This window comes from Lepus europaeus, chromosome 20 (genome assembly GCF_033115175.1).
Source record: "Lepus europaeus isolate LE1 chromosome 20, mLepTim1.pri, whole genome shotgun sequence".
In the NCBI taxonomy this organism is placed as follows: Eukaryota; Metazoa; Chordata; class Mammalia; order Lagomorpha; family Leporidae; genus Lepus; species Lepus europaeus.
Genome location: NC_084846.1, coordinates 20,040,081 through 20,060,845, shown reverse-complemented (window position 1 = coordinate 20,060,845; position 20,765 = coordinate 20,040,081). Strand labels below are relative to the sequence as shown.

At 41.2% G+C, this 20,765-nt stretch overlaps 1 protein-coding gene and 1 pseudogene across 1 annotated transcript in view; both read left to right on the top strand.

Annotated features, from left to right (window-relative positions):
- Window positions 1-20,765, top strand: part of CRPPA (CDP-L-ribitol pyrophosphorylase A) — a 319,655-nt gene that overhangs the window by 163,370 nt on the left and 135,520 nt on the right. The gene's annotated exons all lie outside the window — the stretch shown is intronic.
- LOC133749940 (ATP-dependent RNA helicase DDX50-like) overlaps window positions 2,568-20,765 on the top strand; it is a 28,641-nt pseudogene continuing 10,443 nt past the window's right edge.

Here is a 20,765-nt window from a genome sequence, read left to right as displayed (position 1 = left end):
AGTAAAACACTTAGATATCTTAAGTTTGCATGTTAGTAAGAGGGAAACTGCATATATCCATGTAGTGTTTGGGTGCATAAGTGTGAATACACATGCAGCCATGCAGATGTGTGTAACTGGAAAGATGTGTGTATGGGCAGCTTAAGGACCAGAGTGCCCGTGTTACATCCGCCTGGAATTACTTTTTCTGGAAGACCGAGACAGGAGAATAAGGAATTCCCACAGAGGTGTTTGTTGGTTTAATAAGGCTTTAAATTCCTTAGCACTTTCAATTCAGAAAAGAATGTTCAAAATAGAGCCTGGTCATTCATTTGGTTCCTTAAACCGGTGGATTTAGTCATCAGAAGATATTTGGCAACATGAAGAGTTCTGAGATTCAGTTACGAGAATGTGTTCTGTAAACGTTTCAAGGCCTGTTTTGTTTTGGCCTGAGATGTAGTATTCTGGTCCTTTTTCCCATGCAAGGGTTATCAACTTTCAATTTCAGTCCCCCTGAAGAACGGAGGGCTAAGTAGGTTCTACCATTTGAAAATTTGTCCTCATAATCTCATGCAGCAGGTTAGTGCTCCTTGTCTCATGTCATTGATACCTAGGGAGTGGAGACTTAATCCATTTACAGTGTGAATGGGTGGGGCCTTTGGGGAGTGACTGGACTGGGTGAGACTGCTAGGGCCTCACCCCGTGAATCAGTAGGAGTGGTTTTATGATAGGAAAGGACAGAGCAATGGCAGCCAGAGCTCCCGGCCTCTTGCCACATGATCCCTTCATCCCCTTGGGACTCTGCCAGTGAGAACACCATCACCTAGCTGAACCAGTGGAGCTCGCCCAGCCTTGGACTGTGAACCTCCAGAACAGTGAGACACAAGGAACCTCTTTGTGAAGTTAACCTTTTTTTCAGGGACTTTGTTTTAGTAACCAAACGCTGAGCAACACAGTAGGAATCGGTCACCTGCAAAGTAGAAGTGTGAGGTTTCTCAGCTGACCGACCCATCCAGGGAAGCACATTTGTTGTGTCATCACGCTCGCTCTACAGGACAGATATTTAGAGGGCAGTGAAGCTGGGGATCTCTTTAGCTGATGCATTTGACACAAACACTCCTGGGCTAGGATACAAGTTACCTACATTACCTTTTCTCACGTAGGTAGAAATACTGTGGAACTCCCTGGTGTCTGTGACCCCATGGTCATTTGTAAGGGACATGTAACTTTCAACTTCATCCAGAATAAACGTTGCCAGGAGGAGGCAAAGCACTGAGCTAGCCAGCAGGTAATGATTCTGTATTCTTGGCACATGGTTATTTGGCATAATTGGAACCTACAGAGGTCTTGCTTGCATGACCCACTCCTTCCTGGATTTTGAGAAAAGCAAAATAGGTAAGGACATATTTAATATAGAGAGGTTTATCTAAGATAAACTGGCACAGATAAGAGGCTATTACCTTAACATCCACTTAGAGAAGGAAACAAAATTTCACCATGAGGAGTGACAAAAAAATAAAATAAAATAAAACATTGGGACTTTCTCTTGGAAAGAACTAAGTTGCTTGTTGAGATTTTTTTTTTCCTATTTAAAAATGTTTGTGTTATATTTTAAAAATTAAAATATTTTGGGCCGGCGCCGCGGCTCACTAGGCTAATCCTCTGCCTGCGGCACTGGCACTCCAGGTTCTAGTCCTGGTTGGGGTGCCGGTTCCGTCCGGGTTGATCCTCTTCCAGTCCAGCTCTCTGCTGTGGCCCAGGAAGGCAGTGGAGGATGGCCCAAGTGCTTGGGCCCTGCACCCGCATGGAAAACCAGGAGGAAGTACCTGGCTCCTGGCTTCAGATTGGCGCAGCGTTGGCCGTAGCAGCCATTTGGGGGGTGAACCATTGGAAGGAAGACCGTTCTCTCTGTCTCTCTCTCACTAACTCTGCCTGTCAAAAAAAATTAAAATATTTTGCATAATCTTATGGACACTGTACAATATATAATATAAAATATTCTTTTTTCTGCTTGTTGGTCATTCTTTTTTTCTCTTTATGTTTTAAGTAGTCTAAATTTTCTAATTTTTCTGTCACAGACATTTAGCCTGATTTAAGAAGTTGATTATTATTGTTTTAATCAACTTACCCAAATCCTTATGTATGGCTAAACCTCATGTCACTGTATATCACTCTAATTATAGTGAATTACCAGAATTTCACAAATTTCAGATTATAGGCTGGTGCAGTATTGACCTCTTGGGCTGAACTAGATGTCAACGTTAAAGTGGGCAGGGATGGTTTTTTCTAATTAGCTGTGTTTTGTAAGTGTTCTGTTTCTTATGTGTGTTCCTAAAGGGTGACATCCGGCATCCTATGTAGTCTTTTAACTGCCAACTTTTGCAAACATATCCTCACATAGCAAGTGCACTTTATACCAGGAAAACACTCTTCACTTGAAAAAAAAAAGTTCCTTTTTGTTAGATAATAGCATAAAAGGGATTGAGAATTTGGAGCCCTCATTATGTCATCTACAATAAATACGTCATACACGATATGTCTGAAAGTCCTTTAAAATCTGATTTCTGACATTGTTTTGTGCAGTCTGAATGCTGTCAAGGAGCCTGACTGGAACTGTAGCCTTTGTTTCCTGTGAGGTGACAGGGGCCTGCATTACTGCCACCATCCTTATCACAGTACTTCCCTCCAGAGTGTCACCTGCTCATTCCAGGGGGCCTGATCCTACCGCCGAGAATGTGGGTCACGTTCAGATCTCTGTTTTCTTCTCTTATCATGTGCTTTTGTTCACTAGTTTTATGAACAAACACTTAGAAAAGGAATGTTTATGGATGTTAAAATGCTGATAGCAAAATTACCCAGAAAAAGCATAGGTTTTTACCTAAATTAAATAAGAACCGAAGGTATTGGCAGTCTGAATTGTAGGGTGAGTTGCTTGCTTAGAAATGAATGATGGCTGGCGCCGCGGCTCACTAGGCTAATCCTCCGCCTGCCGCGCCGGCACACTTGGTTCTAATCCCAGTCAGGGTGCCGGATTCTGTCCCGGTTGCCCATCTTCCAGGCCAGCTCTCTGCTGTGGCCCAGGAGTGCAGTGGAGGATGGCCCAAGTGCTTGGGCACTGCACCCCATGGGAGACCAGGAGAGGCACCTGGCTCCTGGCTTCGGATCAGCGCGGTGCGCCGGCTGCAGCATGCCGGCCACGGCAGCCATTGGAGGGTGAACCAACGGAAAAGGAAGACCTTTCTCCCTGTCTCTCTCTCTCACCATCCACTCTGCCTGTCAAAAAAAAAAAAAAAAAAAAAAAAAAAAGAAAGAAAGAAAGAAAGAAAGAAAGAAAGAAAGAAAGAAAGAAAGAAATGAATGATTAGAGGGGCCGGCGCTGTGGCATAGTGGGTTAATGCCTTGGCCTGAAGTGCTGGCATCCCATGTGGGTGCTGGTTCTAGTCCTGGCTACTCCTCTTCCTATCCAGCTCTCTGCTATGGCCTGGGATAGCAGTAGAACATGGCCCAAGTGCTTGGGCCCCTGAACCCGTGTGGGAGACCTGGAGGAGGCTCCTGTATCCTGGCTTTGGATTGGCGTTGCTCCAGCCGTTGCAGCCATCTAGGGAGTGAGCCAGCAGATGGAAGACCTCTCTCTCTGTCTCTACCTCTCTCTATAACTCTGTCTTTCAAATAAATAAAATAAATCTTTAAAAAAAAAAGGAATGAATGATTAGAGAGCCATTTTTCTTCTCTAGAAATGGAGAACAAATGATTTCAGGAGGCAAAACTAACTAGCTTGTTTTCTAGCAAAGACGATGTAAAACCTGGTGTACACCCCTCCAAGATACCTCTATGGTCCAACAAATTGAATAAAGATTCTAATTTATTAGGTTCTGGCAAAGTTTCTACAAAATACCCTCTGGTACTTACCACATAAAGTATTAGACAATATAATTTATCATTTTTTTTATTATGTGGCTGATTTATTTGAGAACCAAATAAAAGTTTAATGGCTAAAAGTGGGAAGAAATCAATGATAAATATAAGTAAAAGTTCAAAATGGAGAAAAAAAGTAAGCTCTTTGATTTTACTTGGTAAAATTTTTGTCAGTCTTCCACAGCAAATAATTTTGCTGTAATTGTCTGGGTAATGAGATCAGAGCTGTGCATCGCTCTGCCTATGTTGACAATGATTTCACTGGTACATTATGAAAGACAGGAATCTCTTCAAGAGTTTACTTTAGCACATAAATTACTAAGTGGAATTCTAATACTTGGAAAATACAAACCTTCAAAAGCACCTAATTTAGTTCTAGTTACTAGGAAGTAGTTTATTGACATAACAGATGAGAATATATGATCTTTAAAACACTTCAAAATGTTTAATATTTGAACATGTCAGCAAATAAAAAAAATTAGAAAACCACCGTCCATTGACACTTGATACTTGAACATCTGGGGAACCTGTCCCAGGGATGTAAATTGCTTCCAGAAGTTTCTACAGCTCACCAAGGCAGAGCCAGGAACAGAGTCAAACCAATGTGCAATATTTCATCTACACTTGCTACTTTTATGCTCTCATGAATGTGTTAAATAATAATGTGGAAAAAGATTAAAAATATATCTATCCACACAGGGACGTATTTAGTGGTCTTTCCTAATAAAGACCAAATGACAGTTGGAAATACAAAGTGACTCTCTCTTTGAAGTACTAATGGCTGCTTATTTTAGTTTCCCAGGGTATTGAGTCTTTACTGAATTTAAGTTGTAAAAATCTGTGGTTCTATGAAATTTGTTACCGGGTCAAATATGTATCTTGTCACCTTTTACTTAATTGCTCCTTCTATACATTTCAATCTGTTAACCCTGTTATTACTAGGCGAAGAAAATGTGTTTTCAAGGCAGAAGTTCTTAGAAAGGCCAGAAAAGAGAGCTGGCTATCTCAGTCCTCATTGCCACAATCTTGAGTGTATTTTCACAGTCTGTGCATTTCAGGTCCCTGGGTTATTTGTCTTATATTATAAAGGAGTTCATCTGTGTATCAGTTTAACAGATGACAGTTGCCCTCAAGAGCAGGTCCAAATCCCTTTTCCACTCTAGACCCACCCAACCTTATTGTTTGCACAGCCTGAGGGATACTTTTAGTTTTTTCCTTCAGACACTTATAATAACTTTATTGCCTGTTGAATTTTTATGCTTTCACTTAGGATATATTAAAGTTTTCTCTCGCATGATTTGAATGCTACTTCAGCAGCAGAAATAAAATCAATTGTACAAATTCTTCAAATTTTTTCCCTTCTCTGCTGTTAATACTTGTACAGTAAGTCTCAGGTATTTCCTGCCTAAATCAATAATAAAACCTGAATAAATACCAGTTAAAAATACCTTCAGAACCCCTTTCCAACTGCGGTCATGAAGGAATTCATTACTAACACAAAGAATGAGGAATGATGAAATCGTTCCTGTAGGAGGCGTTGAATAGAAGGAATCGACTGTGTTTTTGTAAGTTTTAGGAAATCTTTGCTTATGGCTAACTGGTTAATGGAAAGTTTGTGTTGTGGGACACAGGAACTCCCTGAGATGAATTGTGATGGACATGAAACTGGTGATGTATACAGAACTGATCCTCCCAGGACACTCCTTCCTGGTAGTCATTCTTTTGATGAATAAAGGCTGTTTGTTTTCAGATAGAATGGCGTTCTACTGGCACAGGCAAGTGAAATGAATTCAACAACTTTTACCAAATTTCATGAATGAATTATTCTTTAATATAGGACTTGGAATCACTATTTGTTTCACATTCTGAGCAGTTTATTCAAGTTTGTCAGATGAGTAAAGTTGCTCGTGAACTTCTTTGTCAACACTATACCAGTAAGTTGGTTTATAAAACAATGTGAAATGCATGAAGGGAAAAATAAATGAAACTAGGCATCTTTGTTAGCTTACATTAATTTCAGTCCTAGGTAAGGAGTTGAACATTTGATTTGCTATTTAGTTTTCCAAAAACATGCCACAGAATTTATCTCACTATATTTTTGCGCTACTGAATTCAATTTGAATACTGTTAGGTGGCCTTTGAAATAATTCAGTCACCCTTCTTCTTTACAAAGATGAAACTAAATAGATCTTCAGTATCTTATATTATTTTAAAGTTACATGCTTTATACAGATAATAAATTAATATAGTGTAAATGAATAATAGTACAGATACATTATATTTTGCAAATTAATTAATTAATAATTAAACCTGAATTTATTTCTCATATTTAAAAGGGCTTTATTTCATGGAGAAAAGAGGTTATTTGGGAAACTGACATAGTAAAGATACCAAATCTGGAATTAGAATTCAAGATACAAATACTAACTCTACAAATAACAAGTGATTTTTAAATAATTATTTATTTGAAAGGTATAGAGAGACAGACTGGAAAACAGAAATCTCTCATCTACTGGTTCACTTACCAAATGCCTGCAACAGCTTGGGCCAGGCCAGGAATCTGGGTGTCCTACATGGCTTGGGGACCAAAGTACTTGAGCTGTCATGTGCTGCCTTCTGGGAAAGTGGGGCAGTCAGGACTTGAACCCAGGCACTCTGTTATGAGATCCAAGCTTCCCAAGTGGCTACTTAATTGTTACACCAAATGCCAATCCCTACAAATAGTAAGTGTCTTTTGACCTGTTCAGGTTACTAAATGTCTGGGAAACATAGTCCAGAAACTTTGTTCATAATCAGAGTGAGATGCTTTTGATGGCATCATAGAGGATTCTCTTTCCACAAATATTTTGTATGATAGGGAATGATGGGACACTGCTTTAGTTTAATATGATTCGTAGTACGTGGTTCCTACGTATAGATTAAGCAGGGCCATTCAGATTTTAACAGTCATGTTAATCACAAATCAGGTGGGATGGTACACTTCTTTCAAGTAATTTTTTAAAAAAGATTTATTTATTTATTTGAGAGGCAGAGGTACAGACACAGAGAGAGGTCTTCTATCTGCTGGTTCACTCCCCAAATGGCTGTAATGGCTGGAGCTGAGCCAACCCAAAGCCAGGAGCCGGGAACTTCTTCCAGATCTCCTGTGTGAGTACAGGGGCCCAAGCACTGGAGCCATCTTCTGCTGCTTTCCCAGGCCATTAGTAGAGAGCCGGATTAGAAGAAGAGCAGCTGGTACTTGAACTAGTGCCCCTATGGGATGCCGGTGCCACAGGCGGAGGTTTAACCTAGTATGTCACAGTCACCAGCCCCTCATGTAATGATTGAGACCTTCTATTCTTTAATTGTTAACAAGAGTCATGGGTTATTTTAAGCCTTTCTCTTACATTAGTCCCTTTCCAATTTATTTTTTTAAAGATTTATTTATTTATTTATTTATTTACTTTAAAATTCAAAGTTGCACAGAGAGAAGGAAAGGCAGAGAGAGAGAAAGAGATCGAGAGATCTGCCATCTGCTGATTCACTTCCCAACTGGCCACAGCGGCCAGAGCTGCACTGATCTGAAGCCAGGAGCCAGAAGCTTCCTCTGGGTCTTCCCATGTGGGTGCAGGGGCCCAAGAGCTTTGGCCATCTTCTACTGCTTTCTCAGGCCACAGCAGAAAGCTGGATTGGAAGTGGAGCCGGGTCTCGAACCGGTGCCCATGTGGGATGCTGGCACTGCAGGCTGTGGCTTTACCCGCTACACCACTGCACCGGCCCTTATTTTTTTTTTTTTTTTAACTTTCCAAACTCACTTAGAGACAGAGAGGCAGGTAGAAAGATAGACAGAGTGCCCTTCTGCTGGTCCATTTCCCAGATGCCAGCAATAGCCAGGGCTGGGCTGGCTGGAAGCCAGGAACTAAGAACTCAGTCTGGCTTTCCCACCTGAATGGTACAGACCTGATTACTTGAACTACCACTGCTGCCTCCCAAGATCTGGATTTGCAAGGAAGCTGGAGTCAGGAACTAAAGCCAGGAATCGACCTCAGGTACTCCAGTGTGTGATGTCAGCCTCTTAACCAGTAAGCCAAATGCCTGCCCTTCTCCCTCCCCCACCCCAACACAGGACTATTTTGAACATATTTTCTACATTTCTCATTAGTAGGTACCAGTAAATTAAGCATCCCAGCATGTAACTTCAGAATCTCATATAATTAAACCTCTGGTGCTTAAAGAATTCGATTTTCTACTTTTCAAAAGCATCAGACACAAGCCTACTGCAAGCAGAGTTCAAACCAAAGAATGTTTTTTTATTATCATGAAGTTTTCTGTTCTGATTCCACTACATTTCTATACTAGTAAAAGAATGATTCAAGCTTTCCAGAACACTGCAGAAGTAATCTCTTTCTAGCTGTAGATTTTTATCCTAAGGGAACAGCACTGAGACTTACTAATATTCTTACCATCTTCCTGCCTGCTAATGAGTCAACCCATAGAATATGGTTTTTTCCCTATTTTTTTCAGAACATGAAGTATTAGTACAGAAAAGATTTCATAAAAAAGCATGATCCATCACTCAGACACTACGTAAGAGTTGGCAAAGTCATTGTATTATAAAAGATATATTTTTAAATTGCACATATGCCTGGAATTCTGTGATATTAAAAGTCATGTATTAAGGAAGCCATAGAGATGTCTAATGTGTCTTTTCAAATCAGCTTTACGATAGCAGCTTCTGCATCAACACACACACACACAGAAACAGGACGCTTTTGCACACGAATAAAATCTTCCCACTCGTACTATGCCAACAAGTTTGGGATACTCAACTGCCTGTTCAACCTTGAGAAACAAGAAGATTCTTATCCAGTGTTGCTCTTACTGTTACTCATCTGCTGTATGAGACAAAACTGGAGATTATACTTCCTCTCGCTCATTCGACCAAACACCAGCTTTCCATGCTTGAGTTTCTTAACTGCATCTTGATTCCACATCTGCTCATTCCCTCTACAACTCCTTGACTTAGTCAATTACCTCTTTAACTGTGTGCCTGAGAAGCAACAGAAACTGATTTCTCCCAGTTCTGGGGGCTGAGTGTCTCAGGTCAGGGTGCCAGGGCGGTTGGGTTCTGTTGAGGGCCCTTTCCAGGATGTCAACTTCCATCTTCCTGTGATACCCTTTAGGTGGCAAAAAGACAGCAGGCTACCTCTCCAGGCTCTTGTTATAAAGGCACTAGTCCCATTCACAAGGGCTCCACATTCATGACCTAAATACCTCTCGGAGGTTCTGCCTCCTAATACCAATACTGCTGGGATCAGGATGTCAGCCTACAGATCTTGGGTCAGTAACACTCCCTTGTTCTTAGCCAGCACCACTACTTGGACTGCTGCACCACAGTGATGATCTCTGAACTAAACCCAAAGCACCAGGAAATCCGTTACTTAATCTGTTCCTCCTGCACTGCTTCCAGAATGTGTGCAATGCTGACCACATCACTTGCTACTGGGCAAGGCTGCTCCATGATGTCCAACTGGAGAAGCCCCAGCTTGACCTCAGGCCGGACTAGTCGGCAACCTCAGCCTTGACCGAGGTCTGGTAGCTTCTGTTTCAGGCTCACCCCTGGCTCTTTGCTGTTCTGACTACTCTCTGTGCTCCTCCATCTAGGGGAAGATGCTGTTCCTCCCACATTGCCAAGCGTGACCCCGTCAGTTTCCAGATCTCAGTTTCCCCTCACATCCTGGAGGAGAACTGTCCTGGCTAATTTGCCTCTTCCTCTGGCTGAGGTTCTGAAGCTTCGGGGAGACAGACCAGAGTTCAGTGATGTCTCTGCCTCTGGAGCACTTCCCCTGCCTAATGCGGGCATTTGATTAAACTCTTAGCACTCTCATTTTAGGAAATAAAAATAGACAAGTAAAGCTATTTCCTTAACTGAGTAAATTAAAGTAATCTGAATAAATCTAAAAATAATTAGCTTATTACGAACACTTCACTTAAGTGAAGTTTCATGTGGGACAGAATGCTTGTCCCATGCGTGTTTAATTAATAGTTTCTGAGTGTACCTCAAACAGTCTATTAGGTAGCAGAGAGAATGCTATGACAAGACTGGTTAAAATCACCTAAGTGTCTTCTCGGAATATTCCGAGTGTTTCCTTTGGAGAGAGTCTCTTGGGAAGGCACTATCTTTCTTCCACCTTCATGGGTTTGTGGTGGTGACTGACTAATAAGCTGTTGGCTCAACCAGCAAGAATCCAACTGTGTTCCTGGTCTCGGGAGGTGGAACTCCAGCGCACCTATAACTCTCAGAACCCTCCCAATGAATGTGGCCTGCAAGTGCTTTCTTTTAGGGTGATGGTGTCAACATCAGCAACAGGAGACGCACGTTGAATGCTTGACAAAATGAGTCACCGTCCTTTTAAAGTAAGTGATCTTATTTAATCCTCAGAGCAATCTTGGGGGTTGATTATCAAAGACACAGTTATCCCCAGTTTAAAAATAAGCAAGTTCTCAGCCGGCGCCGTGGCTCAACAGGCTAATCCTCCGCCTTGCGGCGCCGGCACACCGGGTTCTAGTCCCGGTCGGGGCACCGATCCTGTCCCGGTTGCCCCTCTTCCAGGCCAGCTCTCTGCTGTGGCCAGGGAGTGCAGTGGAGGATGGCCCAAGTCCTTGGATCCTGCACCTGCATGGGAGACCAGGAGAAGCACCTGGCTCCTGCCATCGGAACAGCGCGGTGCGCCGGCCGCAGCGCGCTACCGCGGCGGCCATTAGAGGGTGAACCAACGGCCAAGGAAGACCTTTCTCTCTGTGTCTCTCTCTCACTGTCCACTCTGCCTGTCAAAAAAAAAAAAAAAAATAAGCAAGTTCTCATTTCACTCTGCCATGTAACTGCTATTGTTATTGTCTGTGTACATCCTTTTTGAGCAATGGAAACCTATGTAGCTGGAGGAGAAAGGATCTTAGAAATCATTTAGTAGAATACTCTCATTTTACAAGAGGTAACCCAAGTCCTTTCTTTGCCTGGGTGTGAGATAATTTCTTTAATTAGAAGTGAGCAAATTTTGCATATAGAGGGCCAGAGAGTAAACATTTTAGATTCTGTGAATAATATGGTCTTTGTTGCTATGACTTAACTGTACAGTTGTGCAGCCAAAGTAGCCGCAGGCTTATATGTAGAAGAATGACTGTGGCTGTATTCCAATAAAACTTTATTGATAAAATAGGCAGCAGGCCAGATTTGGTCCATGGGTAATATTTCGCTGATCTTGGTTTAAATTTCCAACACTATGAGAGTATTGTAGGCATGGAAAGCCAAGATACCATGGGAAAAAAAAAAAAGACCTAAATGAAAGATCTCTGTGAGTGAGATCCCAGTGGAAAGAACGGGGCCATCAAAGAAGGAGGTACCTTTCTCCGAAGGGAGGAGAGAACTTCCACTTTGACTGTGACCCTATCGGAATAAGATCAAAGTCAGCGAACTCTAAAGGCTTCCATAGCCCTGACAACTCATGACTAGAGCCTAGGGAGATTACTGATGCCATGAACAGGAGTGTCAAATTGTTAAGTCAGCAACAGGAGTCACTGTGTACTTACACCCCATGTGGGATCTGTCCTTAATGTGTTGTCTAATGTGAAGTGATACTATAACTAGTACTGAAACAGTATTTTTATACTTTGTGTTTCTGTGTGGGTACAAACTGATGAGATCTTTACTAATTATATACTGAATCGATCTTCTGTATATAAAGATAATTGGAAATGAAAAAAAAAAAACAACCTGGTGTTAAATTGGAAATGGCATAGAAAATTAATTAATTTTAAAAAAATATTATGTAGGATCTCTGCCTTTAATGTGCTGTACACTGTTATTTAATGCTATAACTAGTACTGCAACAGTATTTTTTTCACTTTGTGTTGCTATATGGGGCAAACTGTTGAAATCTTTACCTAATATATACTAAACTGATCTTCTGTATATAAAGAGAATTGAAAATGAATCTTGATGTGAATGGAAGGGGAGAGGGAGCGGGAAAGGGGAGGGTTGCGGGCGGGAGGGAAGTTATGGGAGGGGGGAAGCCATTGTAACCCATAAGCTGTACTTTGGAAATTTATATTCATTAAATAAAAGTTTAATAAATGAAAAAAATAAATTTCCAACACTAAACGGCCTTTGTACCCATACCTAAAATGCAAATGAACTTCAAAAGTTCATGTAAAATGCAATTAATAGATTTATTTGGGGGGATGGAAGAACGTTGCAATCCAGGCATGGTGTTTAGTAACATGTGTTTCCCATGAAGTTTTGTTTTTGCTTTTAGAATTTGTTTGTTTATCTGAAAGAGTTACAGAGAGAAAGAGAGGCAGAGAGAGAAAGAGAGGTCCTCTATCCGCTAGGCCACTCCTCAATTGGCCACAACTGCTGGAGCTGTGTTGATCTGAAGCCAGGAGCCAGGAGCTTCTGCCAGGTCTCCCACACAGGTGCAGGGGCCCAAGCACTTGTGCCATCTTCTGCTGCTTTCTCAGGCCATAGCAGAGAGCTGGATCAGAAGTGGAGCAGCCAGGACTAGAACAGGTACCCATATGGGACACAGGAACTGCAGGATTTACCTGCTGCGCCACAGCGCTGGCCCCGCCCCATGAAGTTTCTGAAGACCCCTTGGATGCATGGATTGCAATTTTTTGGACCAAAATAAATTTATATTTTATCTTCCTTTCTTCATGAACTTTTGGAAGTATTCTTGCACCTGTTAGACATTTCCTCAATAGACTTATGCTGTCTGCGTCATCTCATTGCATGATTTAAGGTATTATCCATAATGTCTGCTTCGTTTTAATTTCTAATCTTTGTGATTCCTCACCATTGTGGCAGAAATGTTCAAAGGTTTGCAGTTTAAAATCTTGAAGTCTGCTTCCCTCCAAGAATTGTCCACCCATCTAAACTCTTTTTGACGTCACTATAGGTACCATCAGAGTCTTTACTGATCGGAACTGTGTCAAATAGCTGTCTTTACTCAAACCTTCCACAAGCTCCACGTGCCCTATGGACCATGCCTCATGAGCAGTTTGCCCTGTTAACACCATACTTCCTGTACTTCTCCACGTGCACCATGTTACAGGACGTATCTGTATTTGTACCCATGTGGTTTTCTACCTCGTTCAATTTTTCCATTGTTCTGTTGCCTGATTCTTCAAATTTGAGGCATGATGAGACCTCTTGGGGACTTTCCCTAATATTTTTGTGCACGTGGTTCTTTCCCACTTCCAAACTTAGCATGTGTAAAGCTCAGAAATGCCTTCTGACTTGACCTTCCGCGCTCTGCCCCTTCCCAGTCCAGGGCTGCTCAGTGTTGAGTGGTGACTTGCAGAAATGAAGGAGGTAGGGTGTGAGGAAATAAAACAGAAACTGTAACACAACGAGTGGGTCCATTCTGTGAACAACACTAGTACTGCTCTTTCTGAGTTCCTTTGGCATGACTTCCCATGTACAAATTTAAACTGTATGCATGTTGCTGTCTTGATTTTGTTAGCCTCCTTTCTATTGTAGTTTTTTTTTTTAATTTCTTTTTATTTGGAGGACAGAGTCAGAGAGAGAGAGAGAGAGAAAGAGAAATGTATCTTCCATCCTCTAGCTTATTCCCCAAATACACACAACAGCCAGGGCTCATCAGGCTCAAGCTAAGAGCTGGGAACTACATGCAGGGACTCCATGGGTGGCAGGGACCCAAAGGTGTCCATTAGCAAGAAGCTGGATTGGAAGTGTAGTAGCCGAGACTTGAAGGAGATACTCCTATATAGAATACGGATGTCCCAAGTGACAACTGCTGGATCAAATTCTCACTCCAAGTAGACTTCAATTTTAAAATTTTACATTTTTCATTTTAAAATCATAATTGCCTAGCTTACAGATAACTTTTTAGTTTTTGCAAAGTATGTATATTTTTAAAAGGTTTATATATTTATTTGAAAGGCATAAAGACAGAGAGGGAGACACAAAGAGATCTTCCATCCACTGGTTTATTCCCCATGTCACTGAAGCCAGGGGCCAGGAATTCCATTGTTGTCTCCCACACAGGTGGCAGGGGCCCAAGGACTTGGGCCATCATCTCCTGCCTTCCCAGGTGTGTTAGCAGGAAGCTGAATCAGAAGCAGAGTAGGTGGTACTTGAACCAGGCATTCTAGTATAGTATGTCCCAAGCAGGGACTTAACCACTGCACCAAATACCTACACTAAGTGTAGTTCAATTTTTGAATTTTCCATTTTTTTTTTGCTTTTTGGTAAGATATTTTTTCGTTTTAAAATCATAATTGTCTAGCTTAATGATACCCATTTTTTGGTTTATGAAACATACCTTATAGGTTGCTTGTGTCTTATTTTGAATATTTTCTGTATGTGCTCTAAAAACATAGCATTAATTTTTGAAGTGTTTCTCATTCCTGAATGGGACTTTTTTTGTCCTAAAACTGGAAGTTAGAGAATGATTCTCAAACATTTTTTGGAGGAAGCATCCTTTATTATTTGTCCCAAGTTAAATTTCTAAATGGCTTACTGACTACTATTTTTAGCAAGCAAAATATTACACTTATGAGCACTAATGGTCCTTCTTAACTAAAATTTTAACACTTTTGTATATATTTACAAAGAAATGTTATTTTGATGAAGACAAAAGATTGAAACCAAAGTTGGGGCTGGTGCTGTGGTGTAGTGGGTAAAGCTACTGCCTGCAGTGCTGGCATCCCACATGGGTGCCGGTTTGAGTCCCGGCTGTTCCACTTTCCATCCAGCTCTCTGCTGTGCTCTGGGAAAGCAGTGGAAGATGGCCCAAGTTCTTGGGCCCTTGCACCCACATGGGAAGACCTGGAGGAAGCTCCTGGCTCCTGGCTTCGGATCGGTGCAGCTCCAGCCATTGTGGCCAATTGCGGAGCGAACCAGTGGATGAAACATACCTTATAGGTTGCTTGTGTCTTATTTTGAATATTTTCTGTATGTGCTCTAAAAACATAGCATTAATTTTTGAAGTGTTTCTCATTCCTGAATGGGACTTTTTTTGTCCTAAAACTGGAAGTCTCTCTCTCTCTCTGCCTCTCCTCTCTCTGTTTAACTCTGACTTTCAAATAAATAAATAAATCTTTTTTTTTAAAAAAAAGACATCAAAGTTGCAGAATGGTAGTTGAATTTTCTTTCCTGTTCATTTCTGTATTTTATTTGGATTATATGTTAGCCTGATTGACCCGTTGGATGTTAATAAGATCAGGTAAGGAGGATTTTTCCTTGTGATCTTCTTCAGTTTAATAGGTCCAGAAGCTTGCAAATGAGAAACGTGTGCCCTTGTCACAAATTTGAAGTCAAACAAAACTTAATTTGTAATATGAAAGTTTACAGTATTTCAGGATAGTGTGACATTTGGTGCATTGATCCATTGTTGCTCAGCTTCCTGTTGTGTCAGCTGTGGCCAGGTTCAGGAGCTGAGCTGTGGCTCTGCCCCCACGGGAATTCAGTGGAGTTGGGCGCCACTACAGGGAACTCAGTGGAGTTGAGTGCCACACTGTGATGGGGGCATCCTAGGACTTTTTTGTGTACGCAGAGTGCTCTTGAGTTCTAAACCAAAATACACAGCATTTTTCAACCTATGTTTTGCAGTTTTTCATCTCTAAGTGTGGAATTCAGGTCCGTTTTGTATCTTATGTTTCTCTACCTATCTTTTGAGTACATGGGAATCAGTTACAACAACAGTTTTAATGTCCTTTCCTGCTGATTCTTATATCTGCAGTAGTTAGATCATGGTCAAGTGTGATGTATGCATGTACTCTTCATGGGTGACAATGCCCTCCTCTCGCTGCCCGGGCACTGTTTTATCTGTGTGTGCTTAAAGGGTTTGGATAGGTAGATTTAACATTTCATCCAGTTTGGAATGGTTCCAGCTTTATATTTTTAGATTTTTTTTTTTTTCTGTTTTCTTCCCACCTCATTAGGAAGTCCAGTGACCTGTATGTCATGGTGTTTGAAACTGATCATTGATGATTTTTTTTTCAGTCTTCCTTCTCCACCAGCATGTTGTTTGATTTTCAATAGTTTCTGTTTAAGTTTTTAAAGATTTGTTTCATTTATTTGAAAAGTAAAGGTAGAGAGAGAGGGGGGAAGGGACAGAGATCTTATATCTGTTGGTTGTCTCCCAAATGACTGCAATGGCTAAGGCTGGATCAGACTGAAGCCAGGAGAGCCAGGAGCTTCTGGGATTCCCACGTGGGCTCAGGGGCCCAAGCACTTGGGCTATGCTCTGCTGCTTTCCCAGACGAATTAACAGGGTGCTGGATCAGAAGTGGAGCAACCAAGACTTAAAATGATGCCCATGTGGGATGCCGGAGTCTGAGGCAGTGACATTACCTGCTACATCACAATGCCAGCCCAGTATTTTTGTTTTGAAAATATAAGGTGTAGTTTTCATCTCTAGAATTTTGATTCTGGTCTATTTTTCATCTTTGCTTTTCTGTACTTGTTGTCATTCATACGTATTTTTGAACAATTAGAACACTGGTAATTGTTATAATATTGTGTTAAATTCTAGTATCAGCTCTGGAGTGGTTTTGATTCATTAATTTTCTCCCATACATGAGTTCCATTTTCTAATTTTTTTTGACAGGCAGAGTTAGACAGTGAGAGAGAGAGACAGAGAGAAAGGTCTTCCTTCTGTTGGTTCACCCCTCAAGTGGCCACTGCGGCCAGAGCGCTGTGCGCTGTGCTGATCCGAAGCCAGGAGCCAAGTGCTTCCTCCTGGTCTCCCATGCGGGTGCAGGGTCCAAGGACCTGGGCCATCTTCCACTGCCTTCCTGGGCCACAGCAGAGAGCTAGACTGGAAGAAGAGCAGCTGGGACAGAACCGGCGCCCCAACCGGGACTAGAACCTGGAGTACCGGCTGACTGATTTTTATTTAAAGATTCATTTATTTATTTGAAAGTCAGCGTTACACAGAGAGAGAGGAGAGACAGAGAGAGAGGTCTTCCATCTGCTGGTTCACTCTCCAATTGGCCACAATGGCTGGAGCTGTGCCGATCCGAAGCCAGGAGCCAGGAACTTCTTCTGTGTCTCCCATGCGGGTGCAGGGGCCCAAGGACTTGGCAATCTTCTACTGCTTTCCCAGGCTATAGCAGAGAGCTGGATGGGAGGTGGAGCAGCCTGGACTCGAACTGGCATCCAGATTGGATGCTGGCGCTTCAGGAGAAGGATTAACCCATAACCACTGTGCCACTGCACCGGCCCTTCCTGATATTTTTTATTAGCTGCTATGCATTGTGATTTTTAACTTGCCAGGCGCTGGACTTCGTTCCAGGATGCAGTTAACTGAAAGCACTTTGATACATTTAGGTTTCACTTTTATGACTTTTTAATTAGGACTCATTTGACCATTTAGTTGAGGGCTATTTATTCCCCACAAGTAAGACTTGAGCCTTCTTAGTATTCTATATGATGAAATGAAATGAAATTGAGACATTGCCACTGTGGCCGATTAGGTAAGGGCACTATGTCCCACCTTGTGGTACCTGGTTTGGTTGCAGTTTGCTTATTGATTATGGTACCCAGCTATGCTCCTGAGTCTAGATTCCTGCTAGTGTAGACCCTGGGAGGCAGCAGTTATGGCTCCATTGGTTGGGTTCCTGCCACCCACATGAGGGACCTAGATTGATTTTTTTTTTTTTTTTTTTGGCTCCTGGCTTTGGTTTGGCCAACCCCTGGCTGTTGCAGTTGTTTGAGGAGTCTTCCTATTTCTCACTGTGTCTCTGCCTCTCAAATAAATAAATAACATAAAATAAGGTAAATAAAACAAATCTTTTCCTGTGCTGGCACATGGCTAGCACCATGGAGTCAATCCTGGGTGTACATCACGCACTGTTCCTTCCAATCCTTTTGGGTGGTTCTTGTCCCATCCTCAGCTGACTTTGGCTTGTGTGTGTATTGATCACTAGTTCTCTCTCTGTGCAGCTGTGTCCTCTCAAGTACCTTGTCCTGTGAACTCAACCCACAGTGGTCTCACAGACTCTCAACCTCATCATCTCTCAACTCCCAGAGATGTAGCTTAAAGGTCTTGCATTGCAGTAGGCTGAAACTGTTTGAAGATAGTAAGGTGAGGCTGATGCAGGGCTTGTGTCATTTTTTCCCTTTCAGGCATTATTCTTTCTTCACTCTATGATGTATATGTCTTTCTTTAAAAGAAATTATTAATTTGAAAGGCAGAGTTACAGAGAGGCAGAGAGACAGAGAAAGAGAAGTCTTCCATCCACCGGTTCACTCGCATTTGACCAGGACAGCTGGAGCTGGGCTGATCCAGAGCCAGGAGCCAGGAGCTTTCTCTGGGTCTCCAACATGGGTGCAGGGGCCCAAGGACTTGTGCCATCTTCTACTACTTTTCTAGACCAAAGCAGAGAGCTGGATCGGAAATGGAGCAGCCAGGACTCGAACTGGCGCCCGTATGGGATGCCAGCACTATAGGTGGCAGCTTTACTTGCTAAGCCATAGCACCTGCCCTGATGTATATGTCTTTAAAATAGTTTTCTCATATACTAAGATAATTTTGGTCCCTGTCACCCTGCTGCTCACACTTGGGCAGTAAAGAACTGAGCTGATGTCAATTTTGAGTTGTTTAAGTTTTGTACATCCACTCTTCACTCACTGTTTCAGGAATGTATTTCATTTACCAGTAAGGGAAAGATCAATTTGTGTCCCCTCAGATGTCACGTAATTTTGCCTATTGCAGTTCTAATTGCTCACAGCAGGATTTTTAGTAGTGCCATTCAGGCAGGAATGAAAGTTCCTGGGCAGTACAGGTAGGTAAGGTAGTGGCCAGAACTCCCAATGGGAGGTCTGATGGCTTCTTTCAGTCAAGTTGCAAAGGATAACCACTACCTTTCTGAAATTTCCCATTTCTATTCTAATAGTTTTTGCGAAGAGATCAAACTGTGTATTATTTGTGTCTAATAATGTTAGCCAAATAAATCAGTGATTCATATTAGTAATTGGGATTGCTTCTAACTTTTGATGGCAGTTAAAGCTGGTACAATTGTTAATTGAGTTGACTGTAGGTGAATGTAATTATGCACTAACAATCATTAAATATTTTCTTAGAGCAGAGACTGCCTTATGAAGTAGTTTGAAGAAATGTTTATTTTTGATTGTTAAAAAATTATTTTAAGTGATTTTCCTAATGACTTGAAAATGCAGCATTTTGGTTTCATTATTCTTTGATCTTGTTAATGAAGGCTTGAAAAAATTTGTGTACACACATATAACGTTTGTACTGATATTATAAAACTCATTTAATTTTTAATTCTTTGCATCAAATGAAACATTTAAATCTTTTGTATGGTTAATGACTTAATGTGAAGTACTATTTACTATCTTGTGTTAAATGCCATTATTTCTCAACCTACTAGTTTTGCTTTTTGTGTGTGTGTTTGTGTGTGTGTGTGTAAAGCTTTGTAAATGAGTTGTTCAGCATTTGTTCTGTTTCCATGGTTGTTTATAACATAATTAGTTTCTGTTCATCAGAATTATGTGTTGACTTTTGTGATGATGTTGATTTAAATTTGCCCTATTTTAATGAATTGGTTCAATCTTATAGAATTGTTCTTTCTTCTTTTTAAAAGCCCATTTCATTAAAGAACTTTCATTAATAGAATTCACATAATTCATAGCAATTTGAGGAAAGATGAAAGTTTTTCTAATTTTTTCCCTAATTCTTAAGATAAACGCCAATTTTTTTAAAACTTTTATTTAATGAATATAAATTTCCACAGTACAGCTTTTGGATTACAGTGGCTTCCCCCCACCCGTAACTTCCTTTGCACCCGCAACCTTTCCATCTCCCGCTCCCTCTCCCATCCCATTCACATCAAGATTCGTTTTCAATTATCTTTATATACAGAAGATCAATTTAGTATATATTAAGTAAGGATTTCAACAGTTTGCACCCACACAGAAACACAAAGTGTAAAGTACTGTTTGAATACTAGTTATGGCATTAATTTACATTGTACAACACATTAAGGACAGAGATCCTACATGAGGAGTAAGTGCACAGTGACTCCTGTTGTCAATTTAACAGTTAACACTCTTGTTTATGGCATCAGTAATCACCCTAGGCTCTTTTCATGAGTTGCCAAGGCTATGGAATCCTTTTGAGTTCGCCAACTCCAATCTTATTTAGACAATGTCATAGTCAAAGTGGAAGTTCTCTCCTCCCTTCAGAGAAAGGTACCTTCTTCTTTGATGGCCCATTCTTTCCACTGGGATCTCACAGAGATCTTTTATTTATTTATTTATTTATTTATTTATTTTGCCACAGTGTCTTGGCATGCCTAAAATACTCTCATGGATTTTTTAGCCAGATCCGACTGCCTTAAGGGCTGATTCTGAGGCCAGAGTGCTGTTTAGGACATCTGCCATTCTATGAGTCTGCTATGTATCCCGCTTCCCATGTTGGATCGTTCTCTCCTTTTTAATTCTATCAGTTAGTATTAGCAGACACTAGTCTTGTTTAAGTGATCCCTTTGACTCTTAATCCTATCATTATGGTCATTTATGAACTGAAACTGATCACTTTGACTAGTGAGATGGCATTGGTACATGCCACCTCAATGGGATTGAATTGGAATCCCCAGGCACGTTTCTAACTCTACTGTTTGGGGCAAGTCCGATTGAGCATGTGCCAAACTGTACATCTCCTCCCTCTCTTATTCCCACTCTTATATTTGATTGTTTTAACTTTGAATCTTTCTCCTTTCTTTTATAAGAAAATAACTCATTTGGGTGGAAAGGTAGCACTGTAAACAATTTTGCATGGCCTAAAACTAAGTTAATTGACAGGTACTTCTAATGACCTGCCTCCAAATTCCAGATGTCCTTTCCT